An 8,282-nucleotide genomic window follows, 5' to 3' on the forward strand; every position below is an offset into this window, starting at 1 on the left:
CCGGAAACGGTAGCGTTTTTATCCACACGCCCCTAAAACGACGTGTTTCCGCCCAGTAACACCCATTTCCTGTCAATCACACTACGATCGCCGGAGCGAAGAAAAAGCCGTGAGTAAAAATACTATCTTCATGGTAAAATTACTTGGCGCAGTCGCAGTGCGATTATTGCGCATGCGTACTAAGCGGAATTTCACTGCGATGCGATGAAAATTACCGAGCGAACGACTCGGAATGAGGGCCTATATCTCTTCAACATAATGTTCTTATCTTAATACATTTGTGCATGCTATGAGTTCATTCAATTGTGCAGGGTTTCTTTCCAACCTCCATGTTTAATGATTAGTACTAGGTACACACATGGGGCTTGACTCATGTTTGTAAGTAAAGTAAATTATTAAGCAACTGGGCAAAACCATGGTGCCCTGCAGGTGGGGCAGATGTAACATGTGCAGAGAGAGTTAAATTTGGGTGGGGTGTATTCAAACTGAAATCTAAGTTGCAGTGTGAGAATAAAGGTGTGTAACATTTGTGGGCTACATGCAAAAGCAGCCAGTATTTACCTTGCACAGAAAATATAGAAATGGATTTGCTCCTCTTGCATGGCAACATGATTTGTTACTTGCTTTTTTTGAGGGAAGAGGAAGCTACAAATAAACAAACAGACAGACATGTATTAATCTATATAGATCTGCTTTACTTTGAAAAAAAATAACACATTTATTTATATTTGCAGAAGCATCATTTTCCTGGCAGTCTTCCTCATTGCAGTTTTAACTTCTTTATTTCGAAGTGTATAAATTAAAGGATTTAAGAACGGTGTGACGGTGGTATAAAACACAGCCAACATTTTACTAGTATCTACAGTAGAATGGGACTTTGGTATCATATATGAAATAATTGCTGAGCTGTAAAATAATGTAACAACCGTAATATGGGACCCACAAGTGGAGAACGTTTTTTTCCGTGCTGTGGAAGAGGTAAGTCTTAAAATAGCTCTTAATATTCTAATATAGGATGTACTGATAAATATAATTGGTATAACTAATACAATTGTTCCAACAATATAGTTAATAAGTTCCATTGTTGAGAACTCGCCACAGGCCAGTAATAGAATTCCAGGAACTTCACACTCAAAATGATTTATTTCATTATGTCCACAAAGATCCACTTTCCATATAAGAATATTACTTGGAATTGATATTATAATTCCACAAATCCAGACTCCTGTGGCTAGCCTGATGCACACAGATCTGCGAATGATTGTTGTATAATGCAGTGGGTAACATATAGCTATATACCGGTCATATGCCATACCGGCCAATAAAATACATTCCGTCTCTCCCAGAGCCAGTGATACGTACATTTGTGTAGCACATTCTGCAAATGAAATGTTTTTTTTGACAGATAGAAAGTCCCTCAATATTCTTGGCATAATGGATGATGAGTAGCAGATATCCAGAAAGGAGAGGTTGGCAAGGAAAAAGTACATCGGGTACTGGAGGCTGGTATCTGCAATTGTCACCAAAATAATAAGGACATTTCCCAAAATTATAGCCAGGTAGACAAACAGGAAAATAATAAAAATGATGATTTGTACCATAGGATCATTGGTGAGCCCCAGGAGGATAAACTCTGTGACCAGCGTTCCATTTTTCCCGGCCATTCTACAAAATGAAGAAAAATAAGAATTTACTTACCGATAATTCTATTTCTCGTAGTCCGTAGTGGATGCTGGGGACTCCATAAGGACCATGGGGGGATAGCGGCTCCGCAGGAGACAGGGCACAAAAGTAAAAGCTTTAGGATCAGGTGGTGTGCACTGGCTCCTCCCCCTATGACCCTCCTCCAAGCCTCAGTTAGGATACTGTGCCCGGACGAGCGTACACAATAAGGAACGATTTTGAATCCCGGGTAAGACTCATACCAGCCACACCAATCACACTGTACAACCTGTGATCTGAACCCAGTTAACAGCATGATAACAGCGGAGCCTCTGAAAAGATGGCTCACAACAATAATAACCCGATTTTTGTAACAATAACTATGTACAAGTATTGCAGACAATCCGCACTTGGGATGGGCGCCCAGCATCCACTACGGACTACGAGAAATAGAATTATCGGTAAGTAAATTCTTATTTTCTCTGACGTCCTAAGTGGATGCTGGGGACTCCGTAAGGACCATGGGGATTATACCAAAGCTCCCAAACGGGCGGGAGAGTGCGGATGACTCTGCAGCACCGAATGAGAGAACTCCAGGTCCTCCTCAGCCAGGGTATAAAATTTGTAGAATTTTTCAAACGTGTTTGCCCCTGACCAAGTAGCAGCTCGGCAAAGTTGTAAAGCCGAGACCCCTCGGGCAGCCGCCCAAGATGAGCCCACCTTCCTTGTGGAATGGGCATTTACATATTTTGGCTGTGGCAGGCCTGCCACAGAATGTGCAAGCTGAATTGTACTACACATCCAACTAGCAATCGTCTGCTTAGAAGCAAGAGCACCCAGTTTGTTGGGTGCATACAGGATAACAGCAAGTCAGTTTTCCTGACTCCAGCCGTCCTGGAAATCTATATTTTCAGGGCCCTGACAACATCTAGCAACTTGGAGTCCTCCAAGTCCCTAGTAGCCGCAGGTACCACAATAAGCTGGTTCAGGTGAAACGCTGACACCACCTTAGGGAGAAACTGGGGACGAGTCCGCAGCTCTGCCCTGTCCGAATGGACAATCAGATATGGGCTTTTGTGAGACAAAGCCGCCAATTCTGACACTCGCCTGGCCGAGGCCAGGGCCAACAGCATGGTCACTTTCCATGTGAGATATTTCAAATCCACAGATTTGAGCGGTTTAAACCAATGTGATTTGAGGAATCCCAGAACTACGTTGAGATCCCACAGTGCCACTGGAGGCACAAAAGGGGGTTGTATATGCAGTACTCCCTTGACAAACTTCTGGACTTCAGGAACTGAAGCCAATTCTTTCTGGAAGAAAATTGACAGGGCCGAAATTTGAACCTTAATGGACCCCAATTTGAGGCCCATAGACACTCCTGTTTGTAGGAAATGCAGGAATCGACCGAGTTGAAATTCCTCCGTGGGGGCCTTCCTGGCCTCACACCATGCAACATATTTTCGCCAAATGCGGTGATAATGTTGTGCGGTCACCTCCTTCCTGGCTCTGACCAGGGTAGGGATGACCTCTTCCGGAATGCCTTTTTCCCTTAGGATCCGGCGTTCAACCGCCATGCCGTCAAACGCAGCCGCGGTAAGTCTTGGAACAGACATGATCCTTGCTGAAGCAAGTCCCTTCTTAGTATCTCTTGAAGTTCCGGGTACCAAGTCCTTCTTGGCCAATCCGGAGCCACGCGTATAGTTCTTACTCCTCTCCGTCTTATAATTCTCAGTACCTTGGGTATGAGAGGCAGAGGAGGGAACACATACACCGACTGGTACACCCACGGTGTTACCAGAGCGTCCCAGCTATTGCCTGAGGGTCTCTTGACCTGGCGCAATACCTGTCCAGTTTTTTGTTCATACTGGACGCCATTTCCTGCTGAGGAAGTCTGCTTCCCAGTTGTCCACTCCCGGAATGAACACCGCTGACAGTGTTATCACATGATTTTTCGCCCAGCGAAGAACCCTTGCTGCCATTGCCCTCCTGCTTCTTGTGCCGCCCTGTCTGTTTACGTGGGCGACTGCCGTGATGTTGTCCGACTGGATCAGCACCTGTTGACTTTGAAGCAGAGGTCTTCCTAGGCTCAGAGCATTGTAAATTGCCCTTAGCTCCAGTATATTTATGTGGAGAGAAGTCTCCAGACTTGACCACACTCCTTGGAAATTTCTTCCCTGTGTGACTGCTCCCCAGCCTCTCAGGCTGGCATCCGTGGTCACCAGAACCCAGTCCTGAATGCCGAATGTGCTGCCCTCTAGTAGATGAGCACTCTGCAGCCACCACAGAAGAGACACCCTTGTCCTTGGAGACAGGATTATCCGCTGATGCATCTGAAGATGCGATCCGGACCATTCGTCCAGCAGATCCCACTGAAAAATTCTTGCGTGAAATCTGCCGAATGGAATCGCTTCGTAAGAAGCCACCATTTTTCCCAGGACTCTTGTGCATTGATGCACTGACACTTGGCCTGGTTTTAGGAGGTTTCTGACTAGCTCGGATAACTCCCTGGCTTTCTCCTCCGGGAGAAACACCTTTTTCTGGACTGTGTCCAGAATCATCCCTAGGAACAGCAGACGTGTCGTCGGAATCAGCTGCGATTTTGGAATATTTAGAATCCACCCGTGCTGTCGTAGAACTACTTGAGATAGTGCTACTCCGACCTCCAACTGTTCTCTGGACCTTGCCCTTATCAGGAGATCGTCCAAGTAAGGGATAATTAAGACGCCTTTTCTTTGAAGAAGAATCATCATTTCGGCCATTACCTTGGTAAAGACCCGGGGTGCCGTGGACAATCCAAATGGCAGCGTCTGAAACTGATAGTGACAGTTCTGTACCACGAACCTGAGGTACCCTTGGTGAGAAGGGCAAATTGGGACATGGAGGTAAGCATCCTTGATGTCCAGGGACACCATATAGTCCCCTTCTTCCTGGTTCGCTATCACTGCTCTGAGTGACTCCATCTTGATTTGAACCTTTGTATGTATGTAAGTGTTCAAAGATTTCAGATTTAGAATAGGTCTCACTGAGCCGTCTGGCTTCAGTACCACAAATAGTGTGGAATAATACCCCTTTCCTTGTTGTAGGAGGGGTACCTTGATTATCACCTGCTGGGAATACAGCTTGTGAAATTGTTTCCAATACTGCCTCCCTGTCGGAGGGAGACGTTGGTAAAGCAGACTTCAGGAACCTGCGAGGGGGAGACGTTTCGAATTTCCAATCTGTACCCCTGGGATACTACTTGTAGGATCCAGGGGTCCACTTGCGAGTGAGCCCACTGCGCGCTGAAACTCTTGAGACGACCCCCCACCGCACCTGAGTCCGCTTGTACGGCCCCAGCGTCATGCTGAGGACTTGGCAGAAGCGGTGGAGGGCTTCTGTTTCTGGGAAGGGGCTGCCTGCTGCAGTCTTCTTCCCTTTCCTCTACCCCTGGGCAGATATGACTGGCCTTTTGCCCGCTTGCCCTTATGGGGACGAAAGGACTGAGGCTGAAAAGACGGTGTCTTTTTCTGCTGAGATGTGACTTGGGGTAAAAAGGGTGGATTTTCCAGCTGTTGCCGTGGCCACCAGGTCCGATGGACCGACCCCAAATAACTCCTCCCCTTTATACGGCAATACTTCCATGTGCCGTTTGGAATCTGCATCACCTGACCACTGTCGTGTCCATAAACATCTTCTGGCAGATATGGACATCGCACTTACTCTTGATGCCAGAGTGCAAATATTCCTCTGTGCATCTCGCATATATAGAAATGCATCCTTTAAATGCTCTATAGTCAATAAAATACTGTCCCTGTCAAGGGTATCAATATTTTCAGTCAGGGAATCCGACCAAGCCACCCCAGCGCTGCACATCCAGGCTGAGGCGATCGCTGGTCGCAGTATAACACCAGTATGTGTGTATATACTTTTTAGGATATTTTCCAGCCTCCTATCAGCTGGCTCCTTGAGGGCGGCCGTATCTGGAGACGGTAACGCCACTTGTTTTGATAAGCGTGTGAGCGCCTTATCCACCCTAAGGGGTGTTTCCCAACGTGCCCTAACTTCTGGCGGGAAAGGGTATAACGCCAATAATTTTCTATCGGGGGAAACCCACGCATCATCACACACTTTATTTAATTTATCTGATTCAGGAAAAACTACAGGTAGTTTTTTCACACCCCACATAATACCCTTTTTTGTGGTACTTGTAGTATCAGAAATATGTAACACCTCCTTCATTGCCCTTAACATGTAACGTGTGGCCCTAATGGAAAATAGATTTGTTTCTTCACCGTCGACACTGGAGTCAGTGTCCGTGTCTGTGTCTGTGTCGACCGACTGAGGTAAATGGGCGTTTTAAAGTCCCTGACGGTGTTTGAGACGCCTGGACAGGTACTAATTGGTTTGCCGGCCGTCTCATGTCGTCAACCGACCTTGCAGCGTGTTGACATTATCACGTAATTCCCTAAATAAGCCATCCATTCCGGTGTCGACTCCCTAGAGAGTGACATCACCATTACAGGCAATTGCTCCGCCTCCTCACCAACATCGTCCTCATACATGTCGACACACACGTACCGACACACAGCACACACACAGGGAATGCTCTGATAGAGGACAGGACCCCACTAGCCCTTTGGGGAGACAGAGGGAGAGTTTGCCAGCACACACCAAAACGCTATAATTATACAGGGACAACCTTTTATAAGTGTTTTCCCTTATAGCATCTTAATATATAATAATATCGCCAAATAAGTGCCCCCCCTCTCTGTTTTAACCCTGTTTCTGTAGTGCAGTGCAGGGGAGAGCCTGGGAGCCTTCCTAGCAGCGGAGCTGTGTAGGAAAATGGCGCTGTGTGCTGAGGAGAATAGGCCCCGCCCCCTTTTCGGCAGGCTTCTTCTCCCGTTTTTCTGACAACCTGGCAGGGGTTAAATACATCCATATAGCCCCAGAGGCTATATGTGATGTATTTTTAGCCAGCATAGGTACTTTCATTGCTGCCCAGGGCGCCCCCCCCCAGCGCCCTGCACCCTCAGTGACCGTTGGTGTGAAGTGTGCTGAGAGCAATGGCGCACAGCTGCCGTGCTGTGCGCTACCTTAAGAAGACTGGGAAGTCTTCAGCCGCCGATTTCTGGACCTCTTCTCTCTTCAGCATCTGCAAGGGGGTCGGCGGCGCGGCTCCGGTGACCCATCCAGGCTGTACCTGTGATCGTCCCTCTGGAGCTAGTGTCCAGTAGCCTAAGAAGCCAATCCATCCTGCACGCAGGTGAGTTCACTTCTTCTCCCCTAAGTCCCTCGTTGCAGTGAGCCTGATGCCAGCAGGACTCACTGAAAATAAAAAACCTAACAAAACTTTTACTCTAAGCAGCTCTTTAGGAGAGCCACCTAGATTGCACCCTTCTCGGCCGGGCACAAAAACCTAACTGAGGCTTGGAGGAGGGTCATAGGGGGAGGAGCCAGTGCACACCACCTGATCCTAAAGCTTTTACTTTTGTGCCCTGTCTCCTGCGGAGCCGCTATCCCCCCATGGTCCTTACGGAGTCCCCAGCATCCACTTAGGACGTCAGAGAAAACAAATTTGTGATTGTATTATAGTGTTACTATTTATAAACCAATTTGATTAATTTTAAACCAATCAATGTAATATGTATATAGCAGAATATCTTTTCACAGGGTGGTCTTCAGGTTGCCAGCAGCCGGGCTCCCGACGACCACCATACCAGCACCGGAATACCGACCGCCAGCATACCGACAAATTTTCTCCCTCTTGGGGATCCACAACCCCCCTGAGGGAGAATAGATAGCGTGGCGCACATAGTGCGCCACTGTGCCCCCAGCGTGGTGAGCGCAGCGAGCCGGCAAGGGGCTCATTTGTGCTAGCCCAGCTGTCGGTATGCCGGCGGTCGGGATTCCGGCGCCGGTATGCTGGTACCCAGGAGCCCGACCACCGGCAACACACATACTACACCCCTTTTCACATTATTGTTATACAGTTCATCCAGAAAGTATTCACAGCACTTCACTTTTTCCACATTTTGTTATGTTACAGCCTTATTCCAAACTGGAATAAATTCATTTTTCCCCTCAATATTCTACACACAATACCCCATAATGACAACGTGAAAAAAGTGTTTGATTTTTTTGCAAATTTATTAAAAATAAAAAACTAAGAAATCACATGTACATACATAAGTATTCACAGCCTTTGCTCAATACTTTGTTGATGCACCTTTGGCAGCAATTACAGCCTCGAGTCTTTTTGAATAAGATGTCACAAGCTTGGCACACCTATCTTTGGGCAGTTTCGCTCATTCCTCTTTGCAGCACCTCTCAAGCTCCATCAGGTTGGATGGGAAGCGTCGGTGCACAGCCATTTTCAGATCTTTCCAGAGATGTTCAATCAGATTCAAGTCTGGGCTCTGGCTGGGCCACTCAAGGGCATTCACAGAGCTGTCCTGAAGCCACTCATTTGATATCCTGGCTGTGTGCTTAGGGTCGTTGTCCTGCTGAAAGATGAACCGTCACCCCAGTCTGAGGTCAAGAGCGCTCTGGAGCAGGTTTTCATCTAGGATTTCTCTGTACATTGCTGCATTCATCTTTCGTTCTATCCTGACTAGTCTCCTAGTTCCTTCCACTAA

General features: G+C 47.2%; 1 pseudogene; it reads right to left on the bottom strand.

Moving 5' to 3' along the window:
* Window positions 1-722: 722 nt before the first annotated feature.
* The window catches only part of LOC134943980 (olfactory receptor 5A2-like), a 32,136-nt pseudogene continuing 24,576 nt past the window's right edge, over window positions 723-8,282 (bottom strand).

This window comes from Pseudophryne corroboree, chromosome 7, assembly GCF_028390025.1.
Source record: "Pseudophryne corroboree isolate aPseCor3 chromosome 7, aPseCor3.hap2, whole genome shotgun sequence".
NCBI lineage: Eukaryota > Metazoa > Chordata > Amphibia > Anura > Myobatrachidae > Pseudophryne > Pseudophryne corroboree.